This window comes from Beta vulgaris, chromosome 6, assembly GCF_026745355.1.
Source record: "Beta vulgaris subsp. vulgaris cultivar EL10 chromosome 6, EL10.2, whole genome shotgun sequence".
NCBI lineage: Eukaryota > Viridiplantae > Streptophyta > Magnoliopsida > Caryophyllales > Amaranthaceae > Beta > Beta vulgaris.
Genome location: NC_079207.1, coordinates 47149828 through 47162310, shown reverse-complemented (window position 1 = coordinate 47162310; position 12483 = coordinate 47149828). Strand labels below are relative to the sequence as shown.

The 12483-nt window shown below is 40.8% G+C and overlaps 1 long non-coding RNA gene and 1 other non-coding gene across 19 annotated transcripts; both read right to left on the bottom strand.

Annotated features, from left to right (window-relative positions):
* Window positions 1-246: 246 nt before the first annotated feature.
* LOC125498962 (uncharacterized) lies at window positions 247-6309 on the bottom strand. Of its 18 annotated transcripts, none has more exons than XR_008969915.1 (8): window positions 5985-6309; window positions 5798-5893; window positions 4036-4117; window positions 3881-3955; window positions 2559-3202; window positions 1737-1823; window positions 896-970; window positions 247-445 (listed from the first exon to the last, which is right to left on the bottom strand). It is a non-coding gene; the product is annotated as an uncharacterized LOC125498962 (long non-coding RNA). The 18 variants fall into 18 exon arrangements; XR_008969917.1 differs by having other exon boundaries at window positions 4065-4117; XR_008969918.1 differs by having other exon boundaries at window positions 4069-4117.
* Window positions 6310-6892: 583 nt separating this feature from the next.
* LOC125499244 (small nucleolar RNA R71) lies at window positions 6893-6998 on the bottom strand. The gene has a single exon (XR_007275959.1). It is a non-coding gene; the product is annotated as a small nucleolar RNA R71 (small nucleolar RNA).
* Between the last annotated feature and the right edge of the window lie 5485 nt (window positions 6999-12483).

Genomic DNA, 12483 nt, shown 5'->3' with positions numbered 1-12483 from the left:
ATATGCAAAATACATCAAGTGCTCCGGTTGTTAGGAGAAAACCGGAGCACTTGTGAATTAAGTGCTCCGGTTTTTTCCTAATAACCAGAGCACTTGACATAATTTTTTTTATAAAAAAAAAGTATTGTTGCTGTAACAGCAACACCACTAGTTGGAATATTACCATGCTCAAGGCATTGTTTCTTGAACTCCTTGCACAATATCAATACCAAACATATCCCCCTCCCATGACTTGCTCTTTGAACAAAGAGAAAAGGACAAACATCACATTAACAGAGATCATTTATTTGCATTACGAAAGTTACAACAATATAGATACAGGAGCAAGAATCCTATATCTAACTAGTAGACAGAAAAAGTGTGCACCAAGCTCAATTAAAGTAATCACGCCATGCAAACCAAGCTCTTTCAGTCGCAATAAGTTGCTGAGAAAATGGAACAACACCTGGTAACATACATTGGAAGCACGTATTAGGAAATGGAAAAGGCCATGATAGAAACTAAATAATATAATTAATCATTCTCAAATCCAACCAAATTTCACCTATTTTTTCAAGTAAAATAAAGAAGTTAAGAAATACATATAGATGGGATCCATACCACATTTGAATTTTTAAGGCTAGACTTAGGTCACAATCATGAATGAATATTTTCTAATGAAGGGGTAGATATATGAAGCAATCACAAAGTTGTCTAAAAGGGAGGAAATGATTTGGACGTGAACTGTTTGGATGAGTTACCAAGCTGACTAGCTCAGCCAACCGAAACCACAACTATTAGAATCAAATTATGAATGAACTCATTGCCTCAAATACTGGCAGTAGGGATAATCTTGGTGAGATTTTTTTTACAGAAAGAACCAAATTCAATACTAATAGAGAGGATATGAGCTTACGGAGTGGTTGATTAGGCGAGCAATGTTTCCTTTGTTGGTAGCATCGATTACTACATCTTCACTGATCTTAAACAGCTGTATAAACAAGCGAACATTAGATAGACCAGCAATATCCACTTCTATCCAAAACCGACTAATGTATAATGTATAATGATAGATTTCCCCTAAAGCAACAAGAAAAAAAATATAGATAAAGCGAACCAAAATGTGGATAGGAGCAAATTTAATACATCATTACGTGGACCTCCTTCATCAATTCCCAGCTTGCCATATGAAATACTAAAATATTCATAGGGGAAATATAAAAATGGTACAGTTTCAGGTGCACATATATCTTGGTGAAGGCATGCCCGCTTATTTTGTTATTCAATTAGAATCACCAATCGCTAAAGCTTAGAAGGCAAAAGGTATTGATTGACACACGTTCATTGCAGATAAATCATACTCTCTATCTACACAGATGTCCAATAATAGTTGTCACATTACCTTTGTATATAGTGTTGGTTATAATTCGATTTCCATATATGGCACCACGTACAGGATCTTTTTTGAAATATTATGACATACCCCTTTTTCTTAAGCAATCATATCCTTATAAGACTGAAGACACCATAAAACAATTTACCCCTACTCTGAGTACACACATTGCTCAAGGGATGCAGCTATTATCTACAATTACACACTATAAAATTAGACAAAAGTTTACCGCAAAGATAATAGAAATTAGAGTCTCACCCACCACCCAAAGCCTCACCAAAAGCAAAAAGGGAGAAAGGGAAAACGAAAAGGGGGTGGGTCAGACAACAATAGCAGACAATGCTGATAAATGATTTCCACTTACATAGCAATCTTTTCCTTCTACACGATACTGTGCCTCTCTCAAATCAGCAACACTGCGCCTCACCTATTCACCACGATACGCAAGGACCTGAAAAGCAACATTCAGTGTCAGCCAATGTGCATTTAACCCGAATTATTTATATAAAACACGAAAAACCTTCTCCCCCTTTCAAGGGTCCAGCATGCAACAAGAAATAACTTGGCAACAGTTAAAATGGCCAAACGGGCCAAATCAGGCTCAGCCCCAGAAATCAAGCTGTGTAGGGAAGGAGGCTGGTAGGGAGGGCAATGAGGGGTGGGGAGTGGCTATGAGAGGGAAGCGTGGTGGCAGGTCAGGTATGACAGGCAGGGCAAGGAGGGGGTGGGGACTCCTACAATACCACAAAATCTATAAGTTATTTCCATGATATTGGATTTCCCAACAATATCAATACCTTGATGTCTCTCTTATCCACCAGCATTGCACCCTAAACTCTAAACATTAGCTCATGTAACAATTGAGTAAGAGCGCAACAGAGAAAGCAAACACAATTCGGAATAAGGATAAAATTAGCAATCCTTCCCCAATTGCAGCAAACAACACAACACCCTAGGAAAGAGGGATCACCACAGATGCACCTCTCGATACACAATTAGTAGTGTTTTCCTTGGCACAACACCCTGCCAAAAATCACTGGATAGAGGGGGAACCATAGAGCGATAGAATGATTTGTATATTTCAGTCTAAAACACTTGTCAATAACAGCAACATAAAGCGATAGAATGATTTGTATATTAAAACAAAAAATTGAGCCAAGAAGCACGGAAATGAACTTTCTTATACCTGATATGAGTAATGAGTAGGGCTGGCAATGAGTTGAGACAGCTCGCGAGCTACTCGAACTCGGCTCGGTCAAAGCTCGGTCAAAGCTCGACTCGAGTGAGCTCGAACTCGACTCGACATGTTAACGAGTCGAGTCGAGCAACTCAATACTCGACTCGAGAAACTCGTGAGATACTCGATAAAATTTTATATATATTTACTTTTAATTTTTTCTATAAAAATACTTGTACCTTTCTTTTAAAAAAACGAAAAAAAGTGTATAAAATGACCAAAAAGCAAAGTAAAGAATTTCTTATAAAAAAAATAAAAATATATCAAATGACCAAAAAGCATGAAACGAGTTCGAGTTCGAGCTTGAAACGAGTTCGAGTTCGAGCTTGAAACGAGTTCGAGTTCGAGCTTGAAACGAGTTCGAGTTCGAGCTCGAGCTTGAATCGAATTCGAGTTCGAGTTTAGGTTTCGAGTTCCAGTTCAAGCTTGAAATTTTGAAACTCGCGAGTTTTCGAGTCGAGTCGAGTTTGAGTATGAGTTTTCGAGTTCGAGTCGAGTTTAGTCAAACTCGAGCTCGACTCGCATCATTGACAGCCCTAGTAATGAGTATGGAAGTCCACTGATGACATGAAACATGTCTGTGTAGGGTGTGTCTGTCAGCATAAAAAAAAAAGAATGAGAAATGGAGCTAGAACATCAGAGGAGGCAGTATCTAAAGCACAAAAGAAATTCGTAAATTGTTTTCTTGAAAATTGGGTGAAACGATATGAACTTTCACCAATATGAGCGAAATAATACGATCTGAACAATTTGCTATGAATGACATGAACTTTACTCTTGATTGCGCCAACTAATAAGGAGCTCAACGATGATAGAATGTTTAGAAATGATCTCGTTGGATAACTTTTAAAAATTGTTGGTTTACATTCTTTTTATAAATTAATAGATATGCTGACGTATATTATTTGATTTTTATTTTTCTAGAGCTTACAAGCATAATATACTTGTAATATTCTCATATTATTCATAGCAAATAGTTGAATTCGTATTATCTTGCACATATCAGTGAAAGTCCATATATTTTAGCCAGTTTTCTTTGTTTCCTTTGATGGGAAAGAGGGAAACTGCCTATTTCGGTCGCAGCTATCCAAAACTCCTCCAAAGTATAGTGCTTGACACTTGGCAGTAAGCTCAGAATATCCAAATATCAACAGTGGAATATCATGATCAACATCTTAAGTTCGATGATCCAAGAAGATGATACAATAAGGTCAATAAGAAGAAAAGAAATGCTTAGCTCAAAAACATATTATCACGGATTAAGAACTCACATGAATCCATCCAAGAGGAAAAAGTGATTCTCTGTCCTGAACCTCAAAATTTTCTTCCTCGTTCAATGTTTGACACTGTAAAAGGTAGACATAATACTATCAGCAATGGACACAACAACATTGCCTGTAAGAACGATAGCAAGATAGATGATCACATAATCAACATTCATTGGCATATCTACACCTACTGCTGATCCCCGCGGAAAACCTTGTGCTTCAAGTGCATATGCAACAGACCTGCAGAATTCAGGATCAATACAATGTTTAGACTTCAGATACTTGACGATAAAAAATATAGATAGATTTTTGCTAACAACAGTAACAAGAGCACAGGAAAATAATCTACTCCAGTAACTTATTGTCCTTGTCTATGTGGCTAAAGTCCATAAAATTAAGAAGTAGCAAAATTAAGCACCATTTTTTGAAAATTTTGTAGTATTCGAGAATGCCAACCAGATAAAGGTGACAAGATCTCCATCTGTTTGGCTGTTTGCACAATTGTCAAATTACCAATTTCAAGAGCATAAATAAAAATAACTACTACATTAAAATAGATTAGATCACTGTTTACTATAATTATTCATGGATGTCTTAAGTTACAAGACTGTTTACTACAAGTGTCCATGCATGTCTATTTGATCCACAAAGCACTGAGGGTTGTCAAAGATGTGAAGGAGTCATAGCTTCAATGGGAAATTGCAACCATCTCTTATGCAAATTTTTTTAATTTTAGTGCATCCTACAAATATTGATCAATAATAACAAAGGAAAGCAGTGTGATTTGCAGATAAAGCTTAGCAATGAGAGTGACATGTTTTCTTGTATTATTTTTGTCCCTTGTAGGCACAAGTATTGATGAACATGCTCAATAGCAAGCTAAGCCCAAGCCGCTCAAAGCTCAAGCTCAACAAACTGACGACTGAGCATTATAGTTTTATTCTGCTATAACTACTTCTCATGTTGTTAGAAAAGTTAGTTAGTGTAATGAAAGCTGTCAATATAATAAGTTGACAGTGAGTTCTAGTAGCTCATTCATTTATAATAAAAATTCTTCTCCCTCTCTTCTCTCTAAATTTTCTTTAAATTCAATCAGTTTTTATGTGAAGTTATATGAACTTCTTTATGGTATCACAGCAGGATCTACGCTAAGATCCTGGTGGAAATTCAGCTACATTTCAGTAGCAAATTCGCAAATTCTTTCAAACTCAAATCGAAATTTCAACGTAGAACAGCAGCAAATTTCTGTAAAACATCAAATTAAAGAAGTCAGAATTTGCAGAAATCAGGTTCTAAGTTTTGGTTTGATTGTTTGATAATTGTCATTTCTTGAAATTCTGGAAAATCAGATTTCGTTTAAAGATTAAATCACATTGTTTGATTGTCTTTGATCTTAGATTTGTTCAATTTTCTCTTCTTTGATCAGATTTTTCTCTCAAATTCATAATGCCTTCCAAAACTAATCCTGTACAAGATCCTACAAGTCCATAGTATGTTAATCCAAATGAAAATTTTGAAAGGCACCAGAATACAGAAGAATACATCCAGGTAAGTTACATTACTAACAATAATTCACTCAAATTCAAATTTCACTGGACCTACTTTGCTTAGAATTCGTATCCGAATTGATCAAACACTAAAAATAACAAGAAATATATAATCAAATAATCAAACTAACCGAAAGAAAATCTGATTTATTAGCCTTATTCAAACACTGCATTCAATCACAAAAGCGCCAAAATAGAACCAAAATTCAAATGTGAGCTCAAAATTCGCAAAGAATAGCTTAAAATTCACAACAATTAAGATTATATTGAGAGGAGAAAGAGAGAGACACGAACGAGTACGAGAGTAGCAGAGAAATCAATAGAAGAGCAGAGCTAGGGTTTGACATGTGAGGAGAAACTTCATAGTAGTTACCTCTAGCATCTTCTGTAGAAAACGCAGGTACAACTCAGATGATTACGCAGCTACAATTTCGACAACAAAGAGAAGATCTGAACCTAAACCTTAGATCTAAAAGTAAGTCAAATTCGATTCAAACGCAATCACAAGAATCTCGCAAAAACCCTAGAAATCGAGACAAATAGATTAAAAAGAAATTTACCTGCCACCGTGAGAGAAGGAGAAGAGGATGCTGGCTGTGTCTGTCACTCCATCATCAAGGAGTCGTGGCGGTCGTCCGCCGTGACGTCGTCTGCTCTCGCATTAGCGTCGCCCGCCGTGACGATGTGTGAATGAGAGATACGAGAGTGACGAGGGAATTGGGATGGGTTTTATTTTGCGGGTGTTTCCGTCACAACCCTGGGAACCGGAGAGGGGACCCCATTAATGGAAGAGAGAAGATGGAAGGAGAGAGACTGAGAAAGATAGAGAGAAGGGTTCAAATTCAACGATGGAATTGGAGATGGGAAAAGAGTAAATGCGGTTGCAAGGCTTAGAGGGAGGGAGTTTTGGGGCCCAAAAGAATACTCAAGTGCTCCGTTTTTCGGCCCAATCGGAGCACTTGAGATCTTTTCTTATTTTCAAAAAAGAAACGAAGACCATGTGCTCCGTTTTCGAGCTCAACCCAAGCACTTGATAAGTAGCACAAGCATTTTTTTTCCACAAGTGTCTCAAGTACATCAAGTGAAGTTGAAGTAGAAATGGGTGAAGCTAATCCACAACTGTTTAGGGATTTCGGAAATCCGGGTTCCTATGTTCTTCAAGGTGGAATTCGACTCCCCACCACCACTACAAATTTCAGCATTCACCCTCAGTATACTCGGATGGTGAAAGCAGAGCAATTTTGTGGGGGGTCGGATGAAGATCCTCTTGACAGGTTTCTTGAGATATGTGCTATGATAATGACAAATGATGTCTCCCCTGATTACCTCAAGATGCATTTGTTCCGGTCCTCTCTTACCGGAAAGGCAAAGTCATGGCTCAAGAGCTTGCTTGCCAACTCCCTCACTACATGGGAACAAGTCACCATGGCTTTCTTGAAGAAATACTTCCCAAAGTGGAAGACTACGGACATACGGAGGAAGATCTCCTCATTTGAGCAAGCGAGTGATGAGACACTTGCAGAACCTTGGGAGCGGTTCAAGGAGATGTTCCGTTCATGCTCTCACCACGAGTTCAACAAAAACCTCCTCATGCGGTTTTTCTATGATAGTCTTGATCCTATATCACGGGCCAACCTTGATGCTGGAGCGGGAGGTCAACTTTCTAAGATCCCGCAAGAACAACTTGAATCCACTATTGAGGAAGTGATCAAGAACTACTCATGGGGTTGAAGACGAAGAGGTGCTTAACCCAAGAAGAGCGGAAAGTTCGAATTAGACCCCATGGATCAAATTCAAACCAAGATGGACCAACTTGACAAGAAGCTCTCTAAGATCAATCTTGCCTCATCTAATCCTTCACAGGTAAACTCTTTTTCTTGTGATATTTGTGGTGGTACTAACCATGATACTTTTTATTGGGAGGTACCCATTCGGAACATGTGGCGGCGATAAATTCAAGAGGAGATGGGTATCAAGGAAACCAAGGGTATAGAAACAATCAACAAGGAGGTTGGAGACAACCTCAACAAAACTACACCCAAGGATTCAACTAACCTCAACAAGGATGGAATCAACCTCAACAAGGGTATAACCAAGCTCACAACCAAGGGTTTGTGCAAGGGTAGAACCAAAACTATAACCAAGGTGGTTCCTCCTCACAAGGGTCCAACACTTACCAAGCTCCACATCAAAGGGCCAACAACCCAAAACCTCCCTCCAATCCTCCATTCCCCAAACAAAATCCTGAACCTATACCATCTCCCGATCCAACCTCTCTCCAAATTCTCCAACAACTCCAATCCATGAGCAAAGGTTTCAAGAGCTACAAACCCATAACAAAATGCTTGAAACCCAAATCGCCCAAGTAGCCGAGAAGAATCCCTCAACCCCCACAAATCAACTTACGGGCCAACCCATCCCTAACCCCAACCTTCATCAAGCCAAAGCCATTCATTTGAGGTCGGGAACAAGCTATGAGGGTCCTAAGATGCCTACTGGGGAGTTAGAGAAAGATGAAGACATTGAGGTTGTTGCGAAGGAGGACAAAGCTGAGGAAACTGAGAAAGAAGAAGTTGTGGAAAAAGATGAGCCACAAGTCCAAGTTGGTGACAAAACTTCATTGCCATCACCCCACCAACCAAGACATATGTGCCTCCGGTTCCCTACCCTCAAAGGTTGATGGAGAGAAAGCTGAGTGACAAGTTCGCTAAATTTCTCAATGTGATGAAGAGCCTGCAAATTAACATCCCATTCCTTGAGGCTATGTCTCAAATGCCGGCTTATGCTAAGTTCTTGAAAGAGATTCTCTCCAATAAGGGGAAACTTGAAGATGAGCTCATCTCCCTACCTTACCAAGTGAGTGCTCTTGTGCAACGAACTATGCCCAAGAAGCAAAGAGATCCCGGGAGTTTCACCTTGCTGGTGAAGATAGGTGATTTATAGCCTAAGGGTGCACTGGCCGATCTAGGAGCGAGTGTCAATTTGATGCCCCTTTCTATTGCAAAGCACCTAAAATTTCCTCTTCATCCTACGCACAAAACGATTCAATTGGCGGACCGCACTGTGAGAGTCCCCTGTGGTGAGTTGGAGGATATACCGATTCAAGTTGGGCATGTGTTTGTACCATGCGACTTTGTGGTAATGGATATGGAGGAAGATCCTGAGACTCCTATTATTCTGGGAAGAGAAGCTCTAAAGACAGTGGGTGCCGTGATAAACTGCAAAAACGATAGAATCACGGTTGAGGTAGCTAATGAGCGGGTGGTGTTTGAGTTCTCTAAGACATTGAAGAGACCTATGATGGAGAGAATTTGTCGGGTAAGCCTAGTGGAAGATGAGATGGAGGACTCCATGAGTTTGGTTAATACTGAGGATGAGTTGTATGCTACTCTCACCGACACCTTTAGCTTGGACATGGAAGAGGAGACACAAGATGAGGCGTTTGAGGTTCTAGCTACATCATCCATTGACAAAGAGGAGTGTTCTAAGCCTCCTCTCAAGGTAGAGTTCAAGCCCCTTCCCTCCTCACTTAAATATGTTTTTCTTGATGATGCATGCACTTATCCTGTTATTGTCAATTCGAGTCTTGATGACATCTCTATATCCAAACTGATTGAAATTTTACAAAAATATAAAGATGTCATTGGGTATTCGATTAATGACCTTAAGGGGATAAGCCCTTCTCTTGCTATGCATCGTATCCATCTCATCGATAGTAATGCCTCCTCCATCGAGCATCAGAGAAGGCTCAATCCCAACTATTACGTAGTATGAAACTAGTAATTTAATACAACAACTCCCAACTTCAGGTTCTTAATTTGGAGACTTGTGCAACAATGATTGGGCTCGGATCCCGATACTGAACTCCGATCTGCAACCTGCAAAAAAGGGACCACCCTGGAGGTTTGGGTGGTATTTCCACCTCCGATGCTTTAGTCAGATATCCGGGATATGAAGGAAGTTTTAGAGAGAGAATGTAGAGAGAGAGAGAGAATTTATGGCAGAATAACAGTACTATCCTCTGAAAAACGTACCTTTCCCCTGATTTCAAGGACTATTTATACTGTTTTAAATGACTGTTGTACCTTGATGTCACCCTAATTTGGGAGCATCTGATTGGCTAAGCAATAATATCATGACACGTGGCAAGTGCTGATTGGTGAATACAATTCACCCTATTGCTAAATCAGACTTTACTTGCATTGGGCCTAAGTAAAATTTTAGGGCCACAAGGAGTTTTTCAGTACACCTTTTCCTCAGAAAAGTGTACTTTAGCCCAAATAACCTGCAGACCTATGTACTTTCTTTTCATAAGCGAATGCCACATGTAAGGCTACAATGGTGCCACGTGTCATAATCGTAGCCACTGATTTTCAGGCTACAACATTTGCCCCTGAAAAGAGGAAGTTACCATTTACCAAGACGGTTGATTTCCTCTTTTAACCGACCTGGAACTGCCCTTCTATTTTTCAAAAAAGAGGCGCCATTTTGCTGGTCTCCACAGGTCAACCCTCAAGAGTAACGGTTACTTTACCGGATGAGGGGGTCACTTTCACCCCTCTATAAATATGTGACTTTGTCGTTTCTGAAATCATTTTAACATCGCTGAGAAATTTTTTTAGAGAGAGAGACTCCGCAATTTTTACAGAGCTTTTTTAGAGAGAGAAGTTACTCCCGTCCAAGCTCTTGCATTCTGCTACTCCGTTCATCCGAAGTTTCATTCGCCTTTGACATTCGTCCGAACTTTCTCTACAGGTATTTTCTCATTCATTTCTTTTGTATTTTCAAGCATATTTTAAGAAAATGGATTCGTCCTCTTCATCGAACAATCCCGGCCGCTCAAGGGTTGGTACTAACCCTAAAACAGAGGGCCTGTCTTCCTCGGCATCTTCTAGAGTTGGACCTATCTCGGCTGGACATGCATTCTTTTTCTTTAGTCATGGACGGCAAAGTCAGACGACCCAGTCTTTACCTGTGCAGGGTAATCTGGCGCGCGTCAAGCAAACAGCTCGTATCAGACGAGGGGTTAACCTGCCAGCCTCCAGCTCAGAAATGGAGGTATTTACTGGACGGATTCCCACTGATGGAGAGCGAGAAGTCCAAAGCGCTCATCTTGCCAACCCAAGTCCTTCTCCTGAACTCGTCCAGGAGGAATCCGAAGTTCGGGGCTCCCCAGACCCCAGCCCGTCCAAGCCAAGGACAACCTTAGATGAGTCGAACGAAGCCGAAACCTCTTCTAACCTGGCTAGCGACTCAAATGAGCCGTCCACAACTTCCTCTGAAATAAGGCGGCGTCTTGGCCCCTTATCTGACCCTAAATACATCCTAGCCGAAAGCGGTTGGCTAGAACGAGTAGGTCCTCACCTTGAACATCTTTGTTCGGCCATACCCATGCCAGGGTATCGGTTTGTTCTTTCTGGCCGGGAGGAACACTATACTTAGTGCTCCTACTGGCCACTTCGCTGTTTATCGTATGGCTTTATATGCCGGACTGCGTTTTCCATTGCACCCCTTCATCAGCCGCCTCCTTTATTACTATAACATAGGACTTAACCAACTTGCCCGAAATTCTTGGCAAAACATTTTGACCTTCATAGTCGTCTGTGAATTTAAGGTCGTTGATCCATCCATGGCTGCTTTTTTGCAAATACACTATGTCTCCAAGGTTCCAAAAACTCTAGACGATGGGGCCTGGTTCAGCGTTTGTAATCGTCAAGGCTTCATGACGTCTTGGGACAAGAAGTCGAAGATGCATGCTTGGAAAGCTGAGTTCCTGTTCGTCCAAGCCCCCAACGAGGTGGTGGCCAGACGGTACCGCTACACTAGCCGGGCTGCTACCAATGCTGGACGAACAACGTCCTTCCTGGAGCTTGAAAACAGCTCAGCTGAGCAGTTGGTGGAATACTTTAAAATCTCGGAGTATTCCGTCAACGACGTCTCTTTCATGGGTCCGTCCAATTGGATCCCTTTCAAGGAGATGTTTTACAATGACGATTTCTTGGCCGCGGGCGGCTTGCGGCGGGCCGAGGATAGAGGTATACCTTGCAATAATTTCTAAGTAAATACCCTCGTCCTATTTTCAGGGTCTTAACCATATTTCCTTTTCTTATGCAGACTCGACCAAGGCGAAACTCAGAAAATCTTGGAGAGGAGATATGAGTTCGTCAAGGTTCACAGACTCAGACTCCCTCTGGAAGGAGTTCAGCTAAACTGGTGCTGAAAAGAGGACGAACACCCTGGTATTTTATATATATATATATATATATATATATATATATATATATATATAATATATATATATATATATATATATATATATATATATATATATATATATATATATATATATATATATATATATATATATATATATGTTGTTGTTGGACGAGTCTCTTCTTTGAAGAGCAAAGCGTCATGTATTGACTCTGGACGGGCTCTCCCTCTGTGGGGCAGAACGTCTAAAGTTGGTTCCGGACGACCTTCACCTTCAAAGACTAGAACGTCCTGAATGAAACTTCTCGACGAGCTCTTTCTTCGAAGGGAAGAGCGTCCAGGGTTGATTTTGGACGGCTTTCTTCTTCGAAGGGCAGAACGTCCTTAATTGAGTTCTGGACGAACTTCCTCTTTGCGGATCAAAACGTCCAGAGTTAATCTGGGACGCCTTCCTTTCTCCTTTTCCCTTCAATGGATTTTTGACTTAACATTTTTCCAACTTTTTCAGAAAAATGCTCCAACGTCCAAAGCGTTAGCGAAGAAAACAGCGGCCGCCAAGAAAAGACCGGCCACTACCAGCGATGCTCCCCCTCCTAAAAAGGCAAAGGGGTTCACGACCATGAAGAAAAAAGCATCACGGCCTATTCCCAAGGTCGTGATTGACATTCCGGCCGAAGAGGAGCTTCCCAAGACCGATGAGCTGGCCTTGGTGACCTACACGGGTCCTGCCGGCCAACCTGCTACTGATCAACTTGACGCGGTTGTGGATTTGGACGGTACAGTGGATCAGCCTTCCCAGCTGGACGCGGTTGTGGACGGGGCCGCTTTTTCTGGGCCAGTTGCCAA